The sequence below is a fragment of the Cebus imitator genome, unplaced genomic scaffold (assembly GCF_001604975.1).
Source record: "Cebus imitator isolate Cc_AM_T3 unplaced genomic scaffold, Cebus_imitator-1.0 Scaffold154, whole genome shotgun sequence".
In the NCBI taxonomy this organism is placed as follows: domain Eukaryota; kingdom Metazoa; phylum Chordata; class Mammalia; order Primates; family Cebidae; genus Cebus; species Cebus imitator.
Window position 1 is genome coordinate 2,970,250 of NW_016107469.1, and position 12,639 is coordinate 2,982,888.

At 32.3% G+C, this 12,639-nt stretch overlaps 1 pseudogene; it reads right to left on the reverse strand.

Moving 5' to 3' along the window:
* Nucleotides 1-504: 504 nt before the first annotated feature.
* On the reverse strand, nucleotides 505-891 carry LOC119473390 (annotated as a pseudogene).
* Nucleotides 892-12,639: the final 11,748 nt, after the last annotated feature.

The following is a 12,639-nucleotide window of genomic DNA, read 5'->3' on the forward strand; positions in this document are numbered from 1 at the left end:
AATATTTGTGTTACTTGTTTTTCTTTAGAACGCCAGTAACTTGAACTTGAGGTATATATACAATACACACACAACCTTAAGCAAAATACTTTACATAAGTAACACTACATTTTAAAATATTGGAAAACTGAATATCTGTGCTAATTTGTATTTTGACTTAATGGAATAAGAAGAAATTATACTGATAATAAAGCTTTTAAAATTCAAAATGTCTTCCTCTCTTCTTGTATTTACCACCAGGCTACACAATGTCCTGAGAGGGTTTATTACGAGAAAAATGTCAATCACAGCTTTAATAACTTACTTGGGAAAAAACTAATGAGAAAGCAAACTGGAAGGTGAGACTTCATATTTGTTTCCAAATAAGTGGTTTAATTTTTCTTCATAGAGAAAAAGTTTAAACCAGTTTATTATAAAATATATCTAAACCATTAATTTTTGCAGTTTTCAGGTAAAGTCCAGCACTTAATTTATACAAAGTTTATGAGAAAAGGTCAGTAGAGATCAATTAATCTTAAGTCATGACATCACCTACTCAAGTCCTAGGCACGATCTCTAACCAGTTAGAGCACAGCATGCCTGGATATGCCACTGGTGATCTGTAATAGAAGTCAGCTTAAAACACTGGGAGATTTCTGCTACAGTCGTGCATTATTTAACATCTTTTTTATTAGCAAAAATCAGCAGTCCAGCTTTTCTTAGGTCCTCATGTGCTAACATTTCATAAAGTTCTTCTCTAGTTACAGAAATCCTCTCTCTGTATACTGTCCACAACAACTATTACAAAAATTGGTAAAGGATGGTAGTTACTCCTGCATTATTCAGCCCAACAATAACTTTGTGCTCCTGATGATTGAACAGTCTCCATATTCTGGTTAAGAGAATTCCCATTCCTGGGCCGCAGACCCCCCTCCAGACACCTGGGCCACTTGGCCTCCCCTGGCTCAGGCTAACAGGGAGGAGAGGGACCCGTTGGAGCCTCCACCTCTACTGCTTCTCCTGAGCTGGCCACGGGACCGCTTCCAGGGAACCCAAGGGAGGCCGAAGCCCAGGCTGCCCTGCCATGGGCGAGGCCCTACCGCTGCCGCCAGGGCACTTGCCTGGCTTGCGGACATCGACGCAGTGTTCTCTGAGAGGGGCCTCACCGGCCACCTTCCTCCCCCAGCTCCTCTCTCTCTTTTCCTATTAAACTTCTGTCTGGTTGTTCTATTTATTATTGAAAGTGGAGTGTTGAGGTCTCTTATTATTATAGAATGGCTTACTTCTCATTCTAATTCTGTCAATGGTTGCTTCATGTATTTAGGGTTAAATTTGGGGTGCATACATATTTATAATTATTACTCTGTTTAGTGAACTATTTTATCATTATGTTATGCCTTTCTTTGTCTCTTTAGACAGCTTTTAATGTAAATCCCATTTTGTCTGATACTACTGTAGTCACCTTGCCCCTCATTTGATTAGTATTTTCGTAGAATATCTTTTTCCATCCTTTTATTTTCAAACTATGAGTGTGATGATATGTAAAGTGAGCCTCTTGTGGACAGCATATAGTTCAGTCTTTTTGTTTTGTTTTTATCCATTCAGCTTATCTATTTTTTGGGGGGGAGTTTAATCCATTTATATATAAAGTAATTATTGATGGGAAAGTACTTCTGCCATTTTGTTGTTTTCTGTATGCCTTATATTTATTTCTTCCTCATTTCTTCCATTACTGTCTTTATGTTTGATTTTTTTGTAATGACACATTCTGATTACCTTCACACTTTAAAAATATTCTATATATATATTTTTTTGTGTGTGGTTACCATAAGGATTACATGTAACATTCTAAAGTTATAATGGCCCATTTTAAATTGATCTCAACTTAACTTCAAATGCATTTGAGAACTTTAATACTTTGTATTTTTTTGGGTATTGATTTGTGATTATTTATGTTAAATCAGTGTTTATGTTACTGATGTTACAAATTCCACCTTTTTATAGTGGGTGCCTATTAACATAGATTTATGATTATTTTTGTACTTTTATCTTTAAAATTATGTAGAAAAATAAAATGTGGACTGTTCACGGTAGCTCACACCTGTAATCCCAGCACTTTGGGAGGCCAAGGTGGGTGGATCACCTGGGGTCGGGAGTTCGAGACCAGCCTGATCAACATGGAGAAACCCCTTCTCTACTAAAAACACAAAAATGTTAGACAGGAGTGGTGGTGCATGCCTGTAGTCCCAGCTACTCTGGAGGCTGAGGAAAGAGAATTGCTTGAATCCAGGAAGCGGAGGTTGCAGTGGCTGAGATTGCAGTGAGCTGAGAACGTGATGAGCTGGAGATTCGACTCCAGCCTGGGCAACAAGAGCGAAATTCTGTCTCAAAAAATAAATAAATAAAACAAAGTAAATAAAAAGTGGAGTTATAAATAATTACAAAATACTTATTTTTATATTTTTCTATGCATTTACCTTTACTGGAGAACTTTTTTTTTTTAATGCCTTTGAGTTACTCTCTAGTGTTTCTTTTCTTATATGTAATCTATTAGAATTAGAGTCCTTATAGGAATGGACACCAGAGTGCTTTCTCTCTTTCTCTTTTTGTCCCTCCCTCCCTTATTTCCTCTCTCCTCTTTTTTCCTGTATGCATTAAGAAAAGCCATGTGAACACACAGCAAGAAGGCGACCATCTGCAACACAAGTGGGGAACCTTCCCCAGACAGCAACCCTGCTGACACCTTAATCTTAGACTCCTCAGCCTCCATAAAATGAGAAAATCAATTTCTGTCTTCTAAGCCACACAATCTGTGGTATTTTGTTACAACTGCTCAAGAAAAGGATTGCAGCCATCAATTTTCTTACTGTTTTAAAGACAGCTTTTGGAATTGGGGGGCATTTGCTTGATTACTGTAGATCTTTCATAGATTGTGAGGGCACTTACAAAGATACTTTATCCACCTCTAGCTCTTTATTTAATATATCTGTAAGGAATGAGTGTCTGGGGTTTCCTAGGTTACTGTCTTGCTAAATTTTGATATAAAATCTTGCCAGACACATTAACAACTTAAAGTGCTATCTCTTTCTCACCTGTCCTTAGTTATTTTTTTTGTTGTATTGGTAATGATTCTTTTTTAAATACTCTGGAAAGTTTACCTGCACAGCTCTATTGGACTAGGGTATTCTTTGTGAGAAGATGTGTTATTGTTAACTTTTTAATTTTGAACAATATTGTGCCTATTTCAAGAATATTTACTGCAATTAAATCATTGTAGTATTCATATTGAGTCACCAGGCGTCGTTATTTTAGTGCATTTGATTTTTGTCTCTCTAGTTCAAACACATATGTACTTATATTCAAGCATATTTTTCTTAAGAATATATTTTGAATTAGCAGCATCATCCTACTTCACCCCTAAACAGTTTGAATTTTGTCTACTTTTAGTAGACATATTTAGTAAACATTTTCTGCATAACTTCAAAATTATTACACATATGAAAATTAAAAATAATTGCATGTTATCATGCAAAATGCTATTTCATGAAAATATTTAAATTTCTACAAGTTAATCTCAAAAGAGATTGCAGGTTTTTTTAATGTTTGTTTCATTATAATTCTATAAAATTTTACCCATTTTATTTGTTTGTGTCTTTTTAATTTCTACTGAGGTAGAAACTAAACTAAACTCTTTCTTGTGCGTGTGTGTCTGTGCGTGTAGTGTGTGTGTGTGTGTGTGTGTGTGTGTGTCTATTTCATTGCAATAATTTTTGCTAAAAAGGGTTTTTTAATTTATAGAAGGTGCATATACTGGACTGACATAAATGTTTACTTCTTTTTTGTTGTTTTTTGAGACGGAGTTTCACCCTTGTTGCCCAGGCTGGAGTGCAATGGGGTGATCTCGGCTTACTGCCACCTCCACCTCCCGGGTTCAAGCAATTCTTCTGCCTCAGCCTCCCTAGTAGCTGGGATTACAGGTGCCTGCCACCACACCTAGCTAATTTTTGTATTTTTAGTAGAGACAGGTTTCCACCATGTTGACTAGACTGGTCTTGAACTCCTGACCTCAGGTGATCCACCCTCCTCAGCCTCCCAAAGTGCTGGGATTACAGGTGTGAGCCATGGCGCCCGGTCAAATATTTACTTTTACGGGTGCTTATGATTCATATTTGGGGACAAATATATTACATACTGTATGTGTCAGTATTCCTTTTGCAACAAAGCAGGAGGCGCATAATGTCAGATTTCCTACAGAAATTTAATAAGAAAATTAAAGAGATTAACCAGAAGCCTTATTATACAGGTAGCTTTTCTTCTTTTTGCTTTTGAACCATGAATAATTTAAAGTGTATTGTTTAATTTTCAAGCATTTGAAATTTATATTTCTGTGGAGGAGAAGTTAAATATTAAACTTGAACTCAATTGACCATGGACACAAACAATGGTAACCAAGTCCTGGAACAGGCTGTGTGAGCCCCTTGATGCATTCATCCAGCACTGTTTCAGAGAGATCTCTATTTCAATCTGTTCCTGTATGTTAGTTATTGAAAAACAACAGACAACCTCAAAAACAAGTTGTCCTTTTTGTGTTCCTTGAGCCCAGTCATGAAGGGCCTTCGTGACTGGGTCTCATGCCAAACAACTCATTACAAAAAGAGCTAGAGTCACAGGCCACACCAAAACTTTGTGAGACCTCTCTTCATCTATGAATAGACAAGTGGCTGACTCTGGAGCCCAGGCTGTTGCTTCTGGATCTGGTGATGAATCCTCAATAGTCTGGTGAGTGTAAATACACACACACACACACACACACACACACACACACACACATATATTTTCTCTTCTCCTCTGCCCATTGCAATTTGCTTATTATATGCTTTGCTTATTATTTCTGTATTGCCGTATACTTGGGATAAGCTGTTTACCTTTAAAAATACTGTGTGCGTCTTTTCCTTTCCTCTTGCACATACTGCACAGAACAACTTCTTAGAGATATTATTGTTGATTTCTAATTCAATACAATTATAGCAAGAGAACATAGTCAATACGACTACAATCTTTAAAAAAATGTATTAAAACTTGTTTAAGGCCTGGCTTATGATCCATTTTTGGTATGCTTGTCATATGCTCTTAATAGAAGTTTATTCTTCAGTTGTTGAGTGCAGCCTTACTATGAATGCAGTTAAAAGTTCACTGCATGCTCATGGAATTATATACTTCCATCTTTATTTCTATTAAGTGTTGATTTGTGTATTTGGAATGCCATTTATAGTGCACATGCATAATTGCAATTGTTATATCTCTCTGATAAATTTTCATATTTGTTATAAAATTATGAAACGTTTCTGTTTATATTACTACTCCTACACTTTAACTTATCTGATTATGATATAGTGACTTCAGCCTTTTTATTATTTTTATTCTTTATGATGCTATTTTTTTTTTTACATTCATCTATCTTCCTTCAACCTATCACAACGTAAAGTTGGCTGCAGCTTTTTAATGAGTCCTATTCATCTCAACTTTATATTGGAGTATTTATTCCATTAATATTTAAATATCATTATTGATATTGATATGTTTAGATTCACATTTACAATGACTCATTTGTTTTTAACCTGTTCCCTTTATTTTTGTCTATTTCTGCTTATTTTCCACTTTATGACTGAATTAAATATTTTTTCATAGTCTTTTATCTATTTTTCATGCCAAAATATTTGCATTTTTTAGCTTTTTCTCCAGTTGTTGTAATATATATTGTTAATTTTCAAAGTCTATATGGGGTTAACACTGTTTTTCTTCACATAAAATATAAGATGTTTCCACATTATTTTATTTACTATAATTTAGCTTATCTTTACAGTAGTCATCTGTGCCCATGTGTGTGCCTGTGTATCTATGAATGCATATATTTATATACAGGTATATATATATGGACTCATACACATATATGAACACATATATACCTACTTATAAAATTCATATGAATATATAAATTGAAGGCAATAAATTATATATAATACATATATAGTATTAGATGCATAATATTCAAATATAATATCTTGTCTTCAATTTATATGTACAATGAATTTAATACATCCAATAGATTGATATATAGGTTATATAAACATATTTCATATATATATATAAGCTGGTATTAATTTTTTTCTGTAGAAGTGAGTTTCCAAGTTCTATCATTTTCCTTTAGCTTGGTGTACTTTCTTTTGTCTGCATTTGCAGAGTCCTCCAACTTTACTATTTTTCAGGATTGTTTTGGCTATTCATGTTCTCTTGAAATTCTATATTAACTGTAAGATGAGCTTGTCATTTCTTCAAAAAAGGCAGTCAAAACTTTGATAGCTATTGCATGGAATCTATGCCAATTTGTGCTGTATTACAATCTGAACAATATTAGTTTTCAATGCATGAATATGGGATATCTTTTCACTTACTTATCTACTCTAATTTCTCTCAACCTTGTTCTATAGTTTTAAGTACACAAGTCTTGCATCTCCTTAGTTAAATTTCTTTGTAAGCACTTTATTCTTTTTGATGATATTGCAAATAAAGTTGTTTTCTTAATTTCACTTTAAGACTGTTAATGTATAAAAATACAGCTGATTTTGTTGGTTGATATATTCTGAAACTTTTCTGAATTAATTTATTAAACATAATAGTTTTTATGGATTACTTAGGATTCTATATATAAAATCATGTCATCTATGAATAAAGAGAATTCTATTTTTTATTCCCCAACCTGGATACTTTTTACTTTTATTGTTACCTAATTTCTCTGGTCATAATGTAGATTATATTGTACAGTATATATTTGGTAGAAAGAAAGTATTTGAGAACCATTGGAATGTGTCTGTATTGTAGCACACAGGTGGTTCCATATCTTAGCTTCGTTTTGTATGCCCTTAGTTTCAGAAGAGAATAACTGTATTCTTTACTTTTAGTTGATCATTATCTCTGTCCACTTTTTCCTTTAGATCACTAACAGATGTAGCCATTGTGGTTTAGGATGATTCTCAGAAGTATTACATTTCAGTATGGTAAGAAAATAATAATGTGATATAGTAGATAAATTGAGGAGAGTAAAATTTGTGTTTGTTTTTGAAAAAGATAAACTAGTAAGTGCATGTAGTTGTAAATGATACAAACAAAACAGTATTTAATTAATGAGAAATTAAACAAAATGGTGCTTTGTCCAGAAGAGCTGAGAATAAGAGCATCATTTGTATGAAATACTTTAACATTTAATATTCTCTCAAATTGACGGGAGAAGAGAAACTTCAATTATCTTGCAGTTTCATCTCACTTTTGTTTCTCAATAAACAATATAATATTTAAAAATAAAATGTTCAAATATTCTCTCAACCTGACAGGAGAACAGGGGAAACTTCAATTATCTTGTAGTTTCATTTCATCTCACTTTTATTTCTGACTTGGTCACATGGGTAACAAGAGATCAGAAAATCTTGAACTGCTAAATATTATAGGTCAATATTACATTTGGAATTGAGAAAAGAAAGCTGGAAAATTGAAAGTTTTTAAACTGTATAACTTTTACTAAAGTATCCGTATTGCCAAGGGAAAAGAGAAGGTAAAGTATGGCTTACCATGATTTGTTTTGGGAATGCTGTATGGCATACAGAATGACAGTTTGACTAATATTATTACAATTGCAATTGAAAATCTACAATTTTGATAAATAATGCTACTTTACTCACAGACTTTTAACTTATTATACTTCATAAATGGGAAAAAGCAATGCTCATTATACATTTACTTAAATATATGTGAGTGTATGTGTGTATACACACACATATATATACATAGATATATAATTTTTAAAGAAAGATTCTAACAGTGTTTAATCTTTTTTAACTTTTAATTTTGAGGTAATTTTAGATTCACATTCAGTAGTAAGAAACAACACAGAGACATTTCATGTGAAATCATCACCCAGTTTCAATGGTAATCAATGATAACATTTCTCCTATAGTACAGTGTCAATTAACATTTATACAGTTCACCAAACTTATTCAGGTTTTACTAGTTTTATGTGAACTACTTTGTGTGCATATATTTAGTTCTATGCAATTTCATGGCACATGCTGATTTGTACGATCATTATCAATGTAGATATAAAGAACAGTTCTATCACAACAGAGCCATCTTTCTACTTCTCCCCCATAAGCTCCGGCAACCACAAATCTGTTCTCCATCGCTTTAATTTTGTCTTTTCAAGATTGCTCTGAAAATGGGATCATATATTATGTCATCTTTTGAGATGAGCTCTTTTCACACAGCATAATGCCCTTGTGATAAGTTTCGTGTACACCACTAGTCCATTGGTAAGTAGTATTCTATGAAATGGATGGTTTAACTCATCACCTATCTTATAACAGCTGGGCCATTTCCAATTTTGAGTTATTATAAATAAAGCTGCTTGAACATTAATGTACAATTTTTTGTAAACAAAAATATAGCCATTCTCTGGGATAAAGGTCAAAAAGTTTAATTGTTGTGTCATACGGTAATCAAATGTTTCACTTTATAAGAAATTGTCAAAATGTTTTATAGGGTGTTCAAAGTTACATTCCCACCAGCAATACACATAGGATGCAATTTCTCGGCATCCTTGCCCCTTGTCACATTTTTGTTTGTTTTAGTCATTTTCATAATTTTGTAGTAATATTTAACTGTAGTTTTAATCTGTATTCCTAATGGCAAATTATGTTGAAAATTATTCAGATTTATTTGACTTCCCTATCTTTTCCTCAGTGAGATGTCCTATCATAGATTTTGCACATTTTAATTGAATTACTTTATTTGCTTGTATTTGCTATTTTTTACAAAGGTGTCTTTATATACTCTAGATATAAGTTTCTTATCAGATATTCAGATTGAAAATATTTTTTCTCTCCATAGCTTGTATTTTCATCCTCCTTATGGAGATTTTCACACAGCAAATATTTTAAATTTTGATTTCCAATTTATCTTTTTTTTTTCTTTTTCATTTTATGGGTCATGCTTTTAGTGTTTAGTCTATGAACCACTTGCCTGGCCATAGAGCTTAACAATTTTCCTCTATTTTTTTTCTAAAAGTTTCATAGTTTTATAGTTAAGTTTATAATCCACTTTGGACTAAGTCTTGTATAAGATGCCAGAGTTATGTCAAAGTTTACCTTTCTTTCTGGTTAATGTGTACCCAGTTAGTTCAATAACATTTTTTTTTAAAGGCTATCATTTTTCCTATTAAATTGCTTTTTCATCTTTGCCGACAATCAGTCCAGCACATTTGTGTGAATCTATATCTGGTTTCTCTGTTTTTCTTTCCATTGATCTACATGTTTATTTGTCTGACAATATCACATTGTCTTGAATACTGTAGCTATATAGCAAGATTCAGTATCAGATGGAGTGATTCCTCCTACTTGATCCATATGTTTTAAGATGTTCTTTTTTTATTTTTTATTCTAGGGCCTATGCCTTTTTCATATGTGGACCTGCTTAAAGAAGCAGTCTGAGAATGCCTTTGTAGAGCAGCTGTGCTGTGCTGGGGTACTGCTTGTGCACTGGTTGGCTTGAGCTTTTCCAAAGCCCACAGGCTGGAATGGCTAAGTTGCCCAAACAGCAAAGAGAGCAGCCTTCCCCTCCCTCTTACAGGTTTCCTTGGTTCCATGTCTCTTCTGGGTGGGATGTCATCTTGCTTTGTTTTTCTCTATTCTCTGTGGGTCAAGTTGTTTCCTCGATTAGTCCCAATGCGAGTATTTGGATGTTTCTGTTGAAGGTGCTCTATTTACTTGCCTCTTCCATTCCTCTCTGTGAGAGCCACACATCTAAGCTGCTTCTAGTCTTGGTGGAGTCTTAGGGGTACTAAGTGGAAAAAATGCAAATCTGCAAATGTTTCATATCATAGGATTCTGTGTATACAGCGTTCTTGAAAAGACAACATAATATTAATGAAGAATAGATAGGTTGATTCCAGGGTTTGCGAAGGTCTAGGAAGGATGTGGAGGTGGTTATCAGAAGATGACATGAGGGATCCTTGTGGTGATAGAATTCTTATATTTTGACTGTGGCAGTGGTTACATGAATCTGCATGTGACGTGTGATAAAACTTCACAATATGAAATAAACACACAGATACTCAATGACTGTAACACTGGTAACATATAAATAGATAGAGTGTATCAATTTCTATTTTTTAGTCATGATAATGTAAAATAGTTATGCAGGATGTTATTATTGGGGGAAACTAGGTGAAATATGTATAGGATTTCTCTGATTATTTACTGCCATTGAATATAATTCAATAACTATCTCAAAATAGGATGTTAATAAAAGGAATGGAGATGTTATTTGTTAGCTGATATGGAGTGAATTACAGGATATAATGTAAACACTAAAAAAGTGAGAAAACAAGATACTAATTAAAATATTTATCATATATTTGGTGAATAGGTATAGAGTAATGGAGTAAAATTGAAACAAAACTACATATTACTTTTCACTTAATTTTGAGTTTTGAACATGTAAATATTTTACATACTCAGAAAATAAAATTAAACACAAAAAGATATAAAAAATACTCTGAAGATGTGGATGAACCCACATTATTAACTAAAATAAGAACACATACTCTGATTCTACACACTTGGGATATGTTCTAATAATAAATATTAGTAAAACAAAATCTCAACTTTTACTTTTGATTTTGGTAGAAGTACTAGTGTGGTAACTTCGAAGTTATTTTATGTTTACTTGAAGATAGAGGAATGTCATGAAATGTTGATATCGTTGAAACTTGAGTTCTCTGAAGGAAAGAAAAAAGATACAAATACAAAATACAATAAAGCATCCTGTGGTACTGAATTTGAATTGGAGATAACAGTATGAACACATGATTTCACTAAAAATATATTTTCTGACTCTGACTACTAAAATGTGCTTAGAAGTAAAATAAACTGTGTTATTTCCTATGATTGTTGTAACAAATTATCACAAATTCAGTGACTTAAAACAATAAAATTGACTTGAAATTCTGAAGGCTAGGATCCAAAATAAGTACTGCTGGGCCAAAATCAAGAAGTCAGCAGGAGTTGGCTACCTCCCAATGTATCTAGGGGAAAAATCTATTCCTTTTGCAAAGTCTCTTATTTTTAAATTTGATTATATTTTCACATATTCTGTTTCTCGGAGCATACTAATCATACATATTTTATATTATGTGTTTAATAACTCCAATTATAATGTATTATGATGTCTGATTGTGCTGTCTTTTGTGTTTAGTGTTTGCAATTCATAGTGACTTTTTTGTGAATTTTGTCATTTTTGAATGTAAGATAACATGTTATTTTGTTTTTGGAAAATTATTATGGCAGGCTTCTATTTCTTTAAAGAGGATATGTGCTTACTTCTTCCAGGAAATACTTTTAAAATTATTCCTCCATTGGAAAAATAAATAAATAAATAAATAAAATAATGATAAAAACCAAAAATAAATAAAATTAAATAAAAGGAGACTGCAAACTACAGGGGGATTTAGGAACACATTGTGGCTGACACCTGGGCTACTTTCTGTAGTTTAAAGAGACAGAGTGCTTTAGGTACATGAATTACATGATTCCATTTATCACCCAGCAACCTTTCCATTATTAACGTTAATTTGACCTATTATCTTTGCTACTAAATGTTCAGAATATCTTTGTGTAAATCACTGTCTAAAGCTATGTTAGGAGGGAGAGAGGAAAATAAAAATGTTGATGAAAAGTGAAAAAAAATTATTCCTCCATTAAGGTGAAAGTCATATATATATCTTTACTTACATAAGTCAAAACTACTAGTGAAAGTCATATTTTTTATTTACATAGTCATATTTTTTATTTACACAATAAGCCACTTGTAAATCAAAATTTAAATCAAATTTTGATTTACAAGTGGCTTATTGTGCTTATTATTTAATAACACATATTACTAATGCATTCCCATTTGAGGGGTTAAACACTGATAAGCAAGATTTTATTTCAATTTTTTTCTTTCTGATCAATGCAGTTATATGAAAAAAAAATCATGAAGTGAAGCTCCATGTATACCTTGACAATTCTGTCATAAGCACATATATATTTTCATTGGAATAGTCTGTCTATAAACTTTCACCCCTTCAATCTTTAGGATAAAGTCATCTGACAAATTTTACAGTAGTTATATCATTTCTGTTTAATATAATTTAATTTTGTTTAGAAACTTTCTGTGTTTTAACTCATTAGAGTATTTAGTTAGCCATTAATTCATTTTGTAGAGACATTCTTATCATGTTTATGTTTAGTAATATCTTCATACTAGCTTAACCATGTTATCTAAATTTTAACTCAACGGCAGAATAAACCTAATATTGGCATATATTTACAAATAAAAAAGAACTTTTATTCTTTCTTATGTTTGTTAGTTTTTTAAATAAGATGTGTTTTATTTTGACTGGCCCATTTATCCATTATATTAGGAATCATTAGACATTTCTAAATGGGTTTGTATTTGGTTTTGTTTTTCAAAAATAATTCTAGCATATATAAAGTAGGACTTGTTTTATGTTCTACTTATTCATGTCATGTTTGTTCTTAATTGCACAGCAAATTGACTTTTTTTTTTTTT